Here is a 13,281-nt window from a genome sequence, read left to right as displayed (position 1 = left end):
ATTTGATAAACCCAAAGACCCCAGCTTCTAGGACAAGAACCCACTCTTTGAAAAAAAAAACTGCTGGGAAAACTGGAAAAGAGTATGGCAGAAACTAGGCATGGACCGAAATCTCATGCCACATACCAAAATAAAGTCAAAATGGGTTCATGATTTAGATGCAAAGGCTGATAATGTAAGCAGACTGAGAGAGCAAGAAATAGTTTACCTATTAGATTTATGGAGAACAGAAGAATTCATGACCAAACAGAAAGATATAGAACATTACAGAAAGCAAAATGGATAACTTTGATTACATTAAATTGAAAAGTTTTTGCACAAACAAAGCCAATGCAACCAAGATTAGAAGGAGAATAGAAAATTGGGAAAGAATTTTTACAACCAGTCTCTCTGATAAGGGCCTCATCTCTAAAATATATAGAGAATTAAGTCAAATTTATAAGAATACAAGTCACTCTCCAATTGATAAATGGTCAAAGGATATGAACAAGCAGTTCTCAGATGAAGAAATTAAAGCCATCTGTAGTCATATGAAAAAATGCTCTAAATCACTATTGATTAGGGAAATGCAAATCAAAACAACTCTGAGGTACCACATCACACCTATCAGATTGGCCAACATGACAAAACAGGACAATGATAAATGTTGGAGAAAATGGGGAAAATTGGAACACTAATGCATTGTTCGTGGAGTTGTAAACTGATCCAACCATTTTGAAGATGAATTTGGAACCATGCCCAAAGGGCTATAAAAATGTCCATACCTTCTGACCTAGCAATAGCACTTCTAGGGCTGTACCCCAAAGAAATCATACAATTGGGAAAAGGACCTAAATGTACAAAAATATTTATAGCAGTTCTTTCTGTGTTGTCCAAGAATTGAAAATTGAGGGGATGCCAATCAATTGGGGAATGGCTGTACAAGTTGTAGTATATGAATGCAATGGAATACTATTGTGCTATAAGAAATGATGAGCAAGCAGACTTCAGAAAAACCTGGAAAGATTTGTATGGACTGATGCTGAGTGAAGTGAGCAGAACCAGGAGAATGTTATACACAGTAACAGTCTCATTGTGCTATGACTAATATTGATAGACTTAACCCTTCTCAGCAATACAAGGATCTAAGACATCTTCAAAGGCTTCATGATGGAAAATGCTATCCAAATCCAAAGAAAGAACTATGGAGTTTGAATGCAGATTGAAGCATAGTATTTGCTATTTTTTTTTCTTCTGCTGTGTTTTGTTTCCTCTTTCTGGTGGTTCTTCCTATTGCTTCTAATTCTTACTTACAACATCACTAATGTGAAAATACGTTTAATAGGAATGTATATGTATGGTCTATATCAGATTGTGTGCCGTCTTGGGGAGGGAGGTGGGGAGGCAAGGGGAGAAAAATTTAAAACTCAAAAGCTTATAGAAGTGATTGTTGATAAATCAAAATAAGTTAATTAAAAATGAAAAAAATTTTAAGAACACAGAGATTCGGAAAAGAGAATTTTCACCATTCAAGTCCTTGGCACTGTCACATGAGTCAAGAAATATGGTTTCATAAAATGAAATTACACTGAATAAAATACACTGCTTTCTAAAAAAAGAATTCTTTATAAATTAAAATGCTCCACCAAAGTAAAAGGAAATTTGACATTTATGGGCAAGAGCTGGATAGAGGACTGGACATGGAATCTGGAGACCTGTGTTCACATGCCTCTGACAAACTGCCACCTGTTTAATCCTGGGCAAGTCATTTGACCACTCTGTGCCTCATTTTCCTCATCTGTGAAATGGACTTGATAATATTTATACCCTGTATCGCACAGAGTTCTTCTGAGGAATGTGCTTTGGAAAACAGAACAGCAGTTCTCAAACTTTCTGGTCTCAGAATCTCTTTACAACTCAAAAATTATTAAAGGCACCAGAGAGCTTTTGTTTATGTGGTCTATATTATCTATATTTAGTGTATTAGATATTAAAATTGATAAAGTTTTAAATGATTTATTAATTCATGTAAAATAGCTTTGCTATATTCATTATATGTTCACATAAATGCCATTTTATTAAAAATAGCTATATTTTCTAAAACAAAAAAAAAATTTGAGAAGAATGTCATTGTTTTACATATTTTTGTGAACCAATTTTAAGGTCTGGATTAGTAGAAGATGGCTAGATTCTTATATATTCCTCTGCATCCCATCCGTTGTGGTACGTTGTTTTTAGCTGAAGTATTTGACAAAAATCTGACCTTACCCAGATATTTTGTTGGAAAAGAAAGAAGTAATTTATAAGCACAAAATGCTGGGGTATTATTATGAAAATTTGTTTTGACCAGATTACCCCTGAAAGAGTCATGGAGACCCCTCCTTCTCCCAGGGATTCATGGACCATACTTTGAGAACCACTGCATTTGAGCACAATGTAAATGCAAGTTAATGTTGTCATAAGGATTTCAATTAATGTTCAATGAGATTTATCCCAGCCTAACTCCAGCTTATGTTGACATCATTTAGAAGATAAAAACTGAATATAAAATAGAAAACTTTTTTTTTCTTTTTCGTGGAACTGGACCAAATTAGTATCCATGGAGAAGTTTAATAAGGAGATTCCATCTCCCCCAAACTATTTACATTATGCTGAAAGTTCAAAACTACGGCTGTTTAAAAAAAAAAAAAGACATCTTGATCAATGATTGTTTCTTGTTCATAAATGTTATCTCTGGATTAGCAGAAGGGGAAGAGAACAAGCAATAACTAAGCACCTACTATGTGCCAGGCGCAGTGCTAAATGATTTACAAATATTATCTCATTTATTCCTCACAGTGACCCTTCCAGGTGCTACTATTATCCCCATTTTACAGTTGAGGAAACTGAGGCAGACAGAGGTAATGTGGCTGCCCAGGATCACACAGCTAGTAAGGGTCTGAGGCTAGATTTGAACCCAAGTCTTCATAACTCCAGGCATAGTATTCTACCTTCCGCATCACCTAGCTGCTGAGAAAGCCACAAAAGATGCAAACAGCTTCAGAGAGTATCTATATTGTACCCCATGTTACAAAAGAAAATGGATGCTTGGTGCTTAGCACAGTGACTGGCAAATAGTAGGCACTTAATAAATGAACATTGATTTGGCTACCAAGTGAACAGTGCCCACAAGCCATGCTGTATAGAAGCAGCTTGAATTCCGTAAAATAACAGCCTCAAATTTGGTATCAGAAGACCTGGGTTCAAATCTGGTATCTTCTAGTTGTCCTCATGACCATAGATAAATGTCAGTCTTCCCTCTTCAGGATTCACTTTCCTCATCTGTAAAATAGGGTTAATAATATTTCCATGGCCAACTTCACAGAATGTTGGGAAAAACTCACTGTATTAAATCTTAAAGTTCCCCATAGACATGAATCATTATTGTGCACAGCTGTCCAGTTCATTTTAAAGAGTGGTGAAGGACAAAATCAGAGTTGTGATCAGAGTCGAATCAGGCAGCTAAAGAAGGGAATCAGTCAGAAGGATGGGAGAGCTAAGTACCTTCCTCGTAGCTGCATCTGTCATTCCTGAGGGCCTGTTCCCCAGGAGGCTTCAAAGACTCTGAGTAATGAGGCTCTCCTGTCCCTCATACTTACCCAAGATGTCCCCAATACCTTCACATCTGTACATTAAATCACATACTGTTGCTTACCAGGCGTCTAGAGAGAGCTGTTCAAACAGTCATGGAACATTACTTCCTGAACTTAAGGGCCACAGTTTTCACAAATGGTCCCACAAGGGAGATTCGTATTCATGTTTGTTCAGAACTTGGCCAGTTGAAAATATTTAAGCCAGTGCATTTCAGCAAGCCTGTGGTAAGTGACAGCTGTGTGGCAGGAACCAGGGATGCAGAGACATAGATGAAACAGTTCTGCCTTAAAGGAATTTACATCCCTTTGGATACAAATCCTGTCTTTTAAACAAATATTCCAGAACTGAGAGACCCAGACAAGAGATGTGCCTTACTATGGAGTCATCTTGGAAGACAACATCCGTTTCAATGAGGTATTCGTCGCACCCAACATTTATTCCTCTTTCGAATTTCTTTCAGAGTCTTTGAATCATTTAAGGTTTGTACTCAAGAATCTATAGGTAGAAAGGACCTTAAACATCACTAGGCTAGAGGTTCTTAATTAGGTCCATGAACTTTTTGTTGGATAACAATTTCCACATACTTAATTTCCTTTCTAGTTCTATGCATTTTTATTTTATACCTTAAAAACATGATTCTGAGAAGGGGTGCGTGCACTTCATCAGACTTCCAAAGGGGTCCATGAGGCAAGGAAAAAAAGATTAAAATCCCTTGATTTCTAGTCCAATATCCTGTTCTATTTTATCAATGAGGAAACTCACTTGCAGTGTAGAAAGGGTCAAAGTGAAGACTTGAACCCAGGTCCTCTGATTCTGAAGCCAGAACTCTTTGCCCTGCTGCAAAGGGCAGCCTCTTTCAAATTTGTCTGATGGCAACAAAGTTTGGTTTTTTGAAGGCAGTTCTGGTGTTTGAAAATAGTCAAAATCCTCTTGCAGCCAAATCTGCCATGGTAGGTGGTACCTGTGGTACCTATGGTACCTATACCTATGTATGCAATAAAACTGGACAATACCATTTGGCATCAGAAACCAGCTTTGAAGTTAGGAAAACAGTTTCCTGTCCTTTCTACCTGGAAATTATAGGAGCTGGCTTTGAAAGCAGTTCTGCAAAAGAAATTACAAGATTGTTTGGGTTAATGCCTAGAACAGTAAGTGAATAATGGGGTGCTGAACTGGGAGGCAGTAAGGCCTGAGTTGGTGGTGATCCAGAGTCAGCTAGGTGGCCCCACAGTACACAGAGCCCTGGGCTTGCAGTCAGGAAGACTTGAATTTAAATTTGCCCCCAGAACCTTACTAGCTAGGTGACCCTTGGCAAGGGTCTCTATCTGCCTCAGTTTCCCCAACTGTTTGCTGTTCAGTTTTTTCAGTCACGTCTGACTCTTCATCATCCCATTTGGGGTTTTCTTGGCAAAGATACTAAAGTGGTTTGCCATTTCTTTTTCCATGAGAAAATGGAGGCAAATAGGGCTAAGTGACTTGCCTACGGTCACACAGCTAGTAAGTGTCTGAGGCCAGATTTAAACTCAGGAAGATGAGTCTTCCTGAGTCCAGGCCCAGCACTTTATCCACGGCACCACCTAGCTGTCATCTTCCCCTGTAAAATAAGGACAATAATTGCATTCACTTCCCAAGTTTGTTGTGAGGATCAAATGATATAATAGTTATAAAGTGCTTAGCACAGTGCCTGGAACATAGTAGGTGCTTAATAAATGCTTATTTCTTTCTTTCCCTGGACAATTCCCTTAAGCTTTCTGAGCCTCAGTTTCCTCATTTGCAATGCGTGTCATACCTACTTCTCAAGAGATTTAAGTAAGGAGATGTGTGTTCAGTGCTTTGAAAACCGCATAATGCCAAATTAAAATCAGTTATCATCGCCATCATCGTTATTGGCATCATCAGTATTACAGGTACAAAGACTCCAACAGGAAAAATAAATTGAGAGATAAACTACATTTAGATATATAAGTTCAGTTCCATTTGTTGACATTCCATTCTAATCAATGCATCAAACATTTAGAGTTCTTACCTTGAGAGAGGCAATGGGAAAAGTCCTATTCATTTTTAACTGTGCCCTATGATAATGAGAACTAGCATTGATATAAATCTTTAAGATTTACAAAGAATTCTACCTAAATTCTCATTTGTGCCTCAAAACAATTTTGTGGGAGTACGTTTTAGAGTTACCATTCTCCCCGTTATTCAGATGGGGAAGCTGAGTCACAGAGTGGTTCCCGTAGCAGGATTGTCATCCAGCACTCTTTCCATTGTACCACGTTAGCTCTTAGGTAGATACAAATGAATGCAGATGAGGTTGAAGTTAGGTATGTTTATACAGATGTAAATGATAGGGAGGGGAAGGAGGGAGGGAGAGAATGAGAGAGAGAAGGAAGGAGTTAGGGAGGGAAAAAGAGAGAGAGAGAGACATATAGACAGACACTCATAAATATGGATGATAAGGATGGAGACAGAGAGAGAGACACCCAGAAACGAAGGACGGAGAAACAGAAGAATCTATGTCGGTTATAAAAATCATGATATTTTCAATTTTAAGTATTTGATATTTCAAGTCGTAGAACCAAAGCACTATGTGACCATTTGCCCCCTCCCTATGGGGAGGGGATAAATTGTTAGGGCAAAATAAACACATTCAGGATTTACCCAAATTAAGCATATATACTTGTGAAATTATAACAACCAAACTTGACCCCAAAAAAGAAATATGGAAAGGTACCCCCCAGCTTCTTAACAGAGGTAGGGAACTATAGATGGGGAATATTGAATATAATTTCAAACATTTTCAGCATTTTTTGTTGAACTATCCCCACTTTTTCTCATTTATTCTGTGTTATTAGAGATGGCCCTCTGAGAGAGAGTGAGAGAAGGGGTGCTTTATGCACAGGAAAATATAAACTGCATAAAAAATCAATTAAAATGTATTTTTGAAAATAAAATGTCTCCACGTATTTGTGAATATAGATATCAGTCTCCAGAACTTAAAAAGACATATGGCCCTTACAAAAACAAAAACATCTCACTGGATCAGAAAGTCGGGTGGAAAAGAGACAGTCGTATTTTCAGTTTGTTTTAGTATTAGTTGAAATGAGTGGAGAAGGAAATGACAAACCACTCCAGTCTTTGCCAATAAAATCCCAAATGAGGTTACATGGAGTAGGATGCAACTGAAAAATAACTGAGTTGAAACAAGAGATCCTTAGAAGACATGATTTAACACATCCCCTGATTTTATGTTTAGGGAAAACAAGCTATAACTAATTAGAAAGCTACAGGAGGGGAGTTCTGAAGAATAGCTCCAAAGGACGTCTAAGAAGCCCAGCCACAGGAAAGAGGACATTAGAGACAGGAATTCCCTCCAGATCATCCCTACAGAATTTGCTATTTTATGGAAACAGTGTGGTATAATGAGAAGAGCCCATGAACCTGGAGGGAGGAGCCCTGGTTGAAATCCTTCTCTAGCACTTACTAGTTAGATGTGCCAGACCAGGGGTGGTAAATCTGTGGCATCATTCAGAGGGCTGCATTTGAAGATCTAGAGGGCCACATGTGGCCTCGAGGCTGCAGATTCCCCAACCCCTGTGCCAGACCATGTAATTTAACTTCTCTGAGCCTCAACTGCCTTTTCTGGAAAGTGAGAATAAAAAATAACAACTCACAAAACAGTGAGGAAATTACTTTACAAAACCTAAAAGGGCTATGTTATTATGTACAAGCAAATATCAAATGCCTTAGCTTCAAAGTCTTTCCCTGTCCTCACTAAGGCTAGTTAGTGTGTTTGTTCTGTGATTATTTCCCATTTATCCTTCATTTATCTTGTTTGTATATAGTTGTCTGCATATTGCCTCCCTCTCCCCATTAGATTATGGGGACGTACAGGGCAGGGAGTATTTTTTGCTTTTCCTTGAATCTCCAGCTTAGCACAATGCCTAGCACATAGTAGGTACTTAATAAATTATTATTGATTTGACTTGTCTCCTATAATTAGGGTCCCTGTTTGAGCCATAAATAATTTTGATATTGCTCTGAATGAGTGTCCTCTAATCTAAACTTGTTATTTCATTAATATGAGACCAATATGGAAGTGTAGAACCAAGTGTGAAAGCTCCTGTCACTCATGCAAATCAGCATGTTATTTCACTATAGTATACTAAATGATGGTAATTCCTTGTGGGTCCTATATCACAGAAGAAGAAGTTCTACGAAGGAAAATATCTGGAAGTGTGCTTGAGACCCCTCATACCTACTCCAGAAGGTCAATTATTAAATTATAAGTGTGACCATTTACACTTGGAAATCAGCAAATGCTACAAATGAGGGCTTGATCTGTTGTTTTGTTGATTGTTTAAGCTTAAGAAAGTAATGGTTTGAAATGTTAATAATGCAGATTAAACTTAAAAGTGTATCACGATTTCTTTTCCAGAGAGCAGTTGGTAAACATTTACAAACACACCCCTGAAAATATCACAGAATTAACTACAAAATTTTTTTTCTTTTTTTTACTAATTTATTTTGATTTATCAACAATCACGTCCATATGCTTTTGAGTTTAAAATTTTTCTCCCCCTTGCTCCCCACCACCCTCCCCAAGACAGCACACAATGTGATATAGGCTACACCTGTACATTCCTATTAAACATATTTTCACATTAGTGATGTTGTAAGTAAGAATTAGAACCAATAGGAGGAACCATCAGAGAGAGGAAACAAAATTCAACAGAAGAGAAAAAAATAGCAAATACTATGCTTCAGTCTGCATTCAAATTCCATAGTTCTTTCTTTGGATGTGGATTACAAAGATTTTTTTTAAGTTGGATATATCTATTAGTCTCTCTCACATTCAAGTTTCACCCAAAAGATCTAAAAGTGCTGATTAAACAATATAAATTGAAAAAAATTGAGAAGAAATAATTTTTTAAATGCTTTGTAATACAGTTTCTAATTTAATCCAGTTTAAAAATCTATTTTAGAATCTTAGAATTTCAGAGCTGGTAGGGACCATAAACATCATATAGTTGAGCCCACTCGTTTTACAAGCAAGGAAACTGAAACCCATATTATTGCAACTTACACATTTCCATCGGTATCCTCTACTGTGAATAGACCTAGTTCTAATAATGTATACTACACTCCAAAATCTTTCACTCATTTTTTGAAAATCAAGGTTGATAAATCTATTCATTCTCTGCTGGGAAATTGACCCTGAAGAGAAGATAGCATTAACCATTGACTTTTTAACACCATCTATAAACACGTCTAGGCTTCCCACAGTCATCCTACAAAGAAACATTGAAAGGTGCCTTTCAGTTATTCTAGTAGTGTCTGTGAAAAGAAGCCAAGTAGCCTTGGCCAAAAACACTTCAGGCTCTAAATACTGAAATCAACACTTTCAGAGGCTCTTGTGAAAAAGGTGACAGTCAGTGCAATCTCTTGGATGCTAATGGGATCTCTTCTTTACGTCTCTGACAAATTGGCAGCAAAGATACTTGACCGTCTTTTCTCGAAAAGCATGATTTATTAGGTGCCAGGATTATGGACTCATAGATTAGTAGAACTAAATAAAACCTTGGCGGTCCTAGGATCTTTGCCCAGCCCTCTAACCTACGTGTGAATCCTTATCAAAATATCCTTGACCACTGTTTATCTAGCTCTTGTCTGAATATATCCAGTGATGAGAAACTCACTGTCCAGCAAGGCAGTCCATTTCATTTCATAGTATCATAGAGCCTGTAGATCATAGAGCCAAACAGGAACTCAGAGGCTACATAGCCCAGCCCTCTTATTTTCTAGATCAAGAAACTGAAGCACTTTGGTGCCACATGACTTATCCAAGGTCACGCAGGTAGCAGTAGCAATAATAGGAATAATCATAATAATAACAATTTTATACATTGTGGTGGTTGTTATTGTTGTGTGTGTGCTGTGTGTGAATTGTCCTTCATTCTCAAAGAGGACCATGACATCAGGGAGATGATGACATGACTCGAAATTGACTTTGATTTGAGTGAGAGAGGGCTGTGCGAAGTCACCTTATAATCAAACCTTAAAGTGTTTGCAAAATAACAACCCTTGAAGGTGGGTATTTTATCATCATCATCATCATCACCATCCCCATTTTATAGATCAGGAAACTAAGGCAAACTGAGGCTAAGTAATTTTCCCAGAGTCACACACTAGTAAGTATCTGAGGCAGGATTTGAACATAGGTCTTCCTGTCTCCAAGTCCAGCGCTGTATCCACATCACCAATTAGCTGCCTAGTAAGCATCAGAAGCGGTATTTAAATCTAGGTCTTCTCATTCCAGAGACAGTGCTTTTTCCAGATCCTCCTTATGTTGAACAAAAGCTTCCTTTCTATAACATCTACCCAGTATTCTTTCACATGACTTCTATCCATTGGTCCTAAGGCTGCTAGTTGGTGCAGTAAATAGAGCAACAGACTTAGGTTTGAATCATGTCTTAGACACTAGCTAGCTGTATGACCCTGGACAAGTCACTTAATCTCTCTGAGCCTCAGTTTCATCATCTATAAAATGGTGTAATGGTATTTATCTCAGGATAAAATAAGGTAAAATATATAAAGTACTTTACAAACCTTAAAGTGCTGTTGTTATGATTATTAGTTCATGCTTCTAGGACCAAGCAACTAAATCTAATTTGTCTTCCATGCGACAGCTCTTCCAGTACTTGAAAATGTCCTTCATAGCTCCCCTGGCTTCTCTAGGGTAAATGTTCCTCATACTAGCAACTAGATGTCGTGTGACAGCTTCAGGTCCCCTCCTTCTCCTCTAGATATTCTTCAGCTTTTCAGTATCTTCCAGAAGGGTAAAATCCTGGCTTGTAAGGAACAGAAGCAGAGCTACACACTTGGACTCGACCCCAATGTTTATTAATAGCATAAAAACAACTGGTGGTGCACAGAAAAGATACAAGGACTCTCGTACTATCTGGTTTCATGGGTCACCCAGTTCTTAGCCAACCATCATGGCCCCTGAGATGCAGAAGTGGTAGGAATGCAGGTGAAAGATAGTTGGAAGAAAACCTTCCCTGCTTAGAAGGACAGGACAAGTCTGAGAAGCAACTTCAATTAGAGGTGGCACTGTTGTATACTCAGGGGAACAAAACACCACCAACCTAAAGTAAGCAGACTCCAAGGATTTTTTGAATGAATGAGAGAGGAAGGAAGGAAGGAAGGAAGGAAGGAAGGAAGGAAGGAAGGAAGGAAGGAAGGAAGGAAGGAAGGAAGGAAGGAAGGAAGGAAGGAAGGAAGGAAGGAAGGGAGAGAAGGATGGAAGGAAGGAAGGAAGGAAGGAAGGAAGGAAGGAAGGAAGGAAGGAAGGAAGGAAGGAAGGAAGGAAGGAAAGGGAGAGAGGGAAGGATGGAAGGAAGGAAGGAAGGAAGGAAGGAAGGAAGGAAGGAAGGAAGGAAGGAAGGAAGGAAGGAGGAGAGAAGGATGGAAGGAAGGAGGAGAGAGGAAGGAAGGAAGGAGAAAGGAAGGAAGGAAGGAAGGAAGGAAGGAAGGAAGAAGGAAGGAAGGAAGGAAGGAACTAAGGAAGGAAGGAAGGAAGGAAGGAACTAAGGAAGGAAGGAAGGAGGGAGAGAGAGAAGGAGAGAGGGAGGGAGAGAGGGAAGGAAGGAAGGAAGGAAGGAAGGAAGGAAGGAAGAGGGAGGAGAGAAGGAGGAGAAGAGGAAGGGAGGAAGGAAGGAGGCAGAGAAGGAAGGAAGGAAGGAAGGAAGGAAGGAAGGAGGCAGAGAAGGAAGGAAGGAAGGAAGGAAGGAAGGAAGGAAGGAAGGAAGGAAGGAAGGAAGGAAATATATAAGCTTTGCAAACCTCAAAGTGCTATTATTAAGATTATTAGTTTTTCCTTCTAGGACCAAGCAACTAAATCTAATCTGTGTTCCCTGTGACAGGACAGGAAAAGAATTTACAGCTAGGTCCCCATTAATGTGAATAATGAATCCTACTGAAGTGGTTGCATTATTCAAATTCATTCTGAATATTTCCATTGGGCTAGAGCCAGTTACCATATTTTACATATTTATGACTTTAAATATATGAATTCAGATGTATACAACCACTTCTAGAAATGCATTATTTGTTCTAATTGGGACCCAGATATTAGCACTAATTGGAACCTATATGTGTTAAGCACTTGCTATGCACCAAGCTTTATGTTGAGTACTAGGGTTACAAGTATAAAAGTAAATACAGTCCGTGCCCTATGCTAATAGAAGACCACACCAACAGTGTTTTGGTTTGGAAAGTTAAAGGGATGGTGATTGGAACCCTAGCTGAATAGATTGACACACAGTGGCAGCATTGATTTGATTGTGGCTCCAGGACTAGAAAAGTGGGAGCTTTGGAGGATACTGAATGGTAGCTTGGCACAAAGATGGCTGTGTAGTAAAATGAGACATGCCTGGAACTGCTTTAGATGCAGTGGACTATGTATGGTACTCATGGCATCAGGGCACCATTATGGAAGGTCCAGAGATGAAAAGGTTGATCCCTACAGGCCATAATGTCTGGGATGGACTGCAAGGAGGAAATTTCTCTCTGTACCACAGTTTCCTCATTTGTACAATGAGGGATTTAACTAGATCTCTCATGTCCAGTGAAGAAATCTGCAGAAAAATTCATTCTGAGATTGGGCTCTAAGTGCTGAGTAGCTGGGCATCCACTTGTGATGGAATTGGTTTCTATAGCTTGGGACTGTGATACAGCCCTCCCTAGCAACCCACCACTATGCTGTATTGGCCATGAGAAATAACACCTATAAAGTTTTTTAAAGTTTACAACATACTTACATCTAATGTCGCATTTGAGTAGGCTAGATGAGGGTAGAAAAGGCTTAGGAGAATTTTTTTTACTGCAGGGGCTGCAATCAGGTTTGTCAGTCATTCTACTTCTTTCTGCCTGTTCCCCCTCATTCCTATCTGGCAAGAGTCCCAATCTTGCCAGAGAACAAAAGTGTAGAGAACTAGCAGAAAGAGCACTGACTCTTGAGCCGTGAGACCCAAATTCAAATTCTACCTCTGTGTAATGGTATGGGAGTTATTTAACTTCCCTAGACTTCAGTTTTCTCTTCTGTAAAATAAGGTGATTGGAGTAGTTGACTCATGAGATTTCTTCCAACTGCAGACCCATGGTCCCAGCTGAAAATACCTTATATTTACTTTATTCTGTATATATTCATATGTGTACATACTATATCCTTCTATAGAATATAAATTCATTGAGAGTAAGTATTGTTTCATTTCTGTCCTCGTCTTCTCACAGCCTGACCTAGTTCCTAACACAGTGGGCAATTAATCAGATCAATTAATCCTTTGATCAGTTGATGTGGTCTGACCAAGCCAGACAGGGGTGGGGAACCTGAGGCCTCGAGGCCACATATGGCCCTCTAGGTCCTCAAGTGAGGCCCTTTGTCTGAATCCAAACTTCACAGAAAAAATGAAATACCCTTAATAAAAGGATTTGTTCTATAATACTTGGACTCAATCAAAAGGCCAAGCCCAAGGACCTAGAAGGCCACATGTGGCCTCTAGGCCTCAGGTTCCCTTCCCTGGTAGTATCTTTTCTCATTCTAGACACCATACTGCCCTTGATATATCCTAGGAACCTAATAGCTTTTTGGCAGCTACCCAGTGGAAGCTC

The 13,281-nt window shown here is 38.9% G+C and overlaps 1 protein-coding gene across 8 annotated transcripts in view; it reads left to right on the top strand.

The window, feature by feature from the left end:
- The window catches only part of ANKS1B (ankyrin repeat and sterile alpha motif domain containing 1B), a 569,458-nt gene that overhangs the window by 110,367 nt on the left and 445,810 nt on the right, over window positions 1–13,281 (top strand). The window lies entirely within an intron of this gene.

Source organism: Phascolarctos cinereus, unplaced genomic scaffold, assembly GCF_003287225.1.
Source record: "Phascolarctos cinereus isolate Bilbo 61053 unplaced genomic scaffold, phaCin_HiC Scaffold_1;HRSCAF=81, whole genome shotgun sequence".
NCBI lineage: Eukaryota > Metazoa > Chordata > Mammalia > Diprotodontia > Phascolarctidae > Phascolarctos > Phascolarctos cinereus.
Note: the sequence above shows the minus strand (reverse complement) of the source record. Positions and strands in the feature narration are given on the sequence as shown.